Source organism: Sinocyclocheilus grahami, unplaced genomic scaffold (assembly GCF_001515645.1).
Source record: "Sinocyclocheilus grahami isolate Dianchi unplaced genomic scaffold, SAMN03320097.WGS_v1.1 scaffold1207.1, whole genome shotgun sequence".
Classification (NCBI taxonomy): domain Eukaryota; kingdom Metazoa; phylum Chordata; class Actinopteri; order Cypriniformes; family Cyprinidae; genus Sinocyclocheilus; species Sinocyclocheilus grahami.
The window spans coordinates 283748-284860 of NW_015506386.1; positions in this window are offsets into that span (position 1 = coordinate 283748).

Consider the following 1113-nt stretch of genomic DNA (forward strand, 5'->3'; position numbering starts at 1 on the left):
CAGCCACACACACACACAGTCACAGTTACAGTCATACACACGCACACACTCGCAGTCACACACACACAGCCACACACACACACAGTCACAGTTACAGTCATACACACGCACACACTCGCAGTCACACACACACAGCCACACACACACACAGTCACAGTTACAGTCATACACACGCACACACTCGCAGTCACACACACACAGCCACACACACACACAGTCACAGTTACAGTCATACACACGCACACACTCGCAGTCACACACACACAGCCACACACACACACAGTCACAGTTACAGTCATACACACGCACACACTCGCAGTCACACACACACAGCCACACACACACACAGTCACAGTTACAGTCATACACACGCACACACTCGCAGTCACACACACACAGCCACACACACACACAGTCACAGTTACAGTCATACACACGCACACACTCGCAGTCACACACACACAGCCACACACACACACAGTCACAGTTACAGTCATACACACGCACACACTCGCAGTCACACACACACAGCCACACACACACACAGTCACAGTTACAGTCATACACACGCACACACTCGCAGTCACACACACACAGCCACACACACACACAGTCACAGTTACAGTCATACACACGCACACACTCGCAGTCACACACACACAGCCACACACACACACAGTCACAGTTACAGTCATACACACGCACACACTCGCAGTCACACACACACAGCCACACACACACACAGTCACAGTTACAGTCATACACACGCACACACTCGCAGTCACACACACACAGCCACACACACACACAGTCACAGTTACAGTCATACACACGCACACACTCGCAGTCACACACACACAGCCACACACACACACAGTCACAGTTACAGTCATACACACGCACACACTCGCAGTCACACACACACAGCCACACACACACACAGTCACAGTTACAGTCATACACACGCACACACTCGCAGTCACACACACACAGCCACACACACACACAGTCACACAGTCACACACACACTCACAGTCACAGTTACAGTCATACACACACACACACTCGCAGTCACACACACACAGTCACACACACACACACACACACACACAC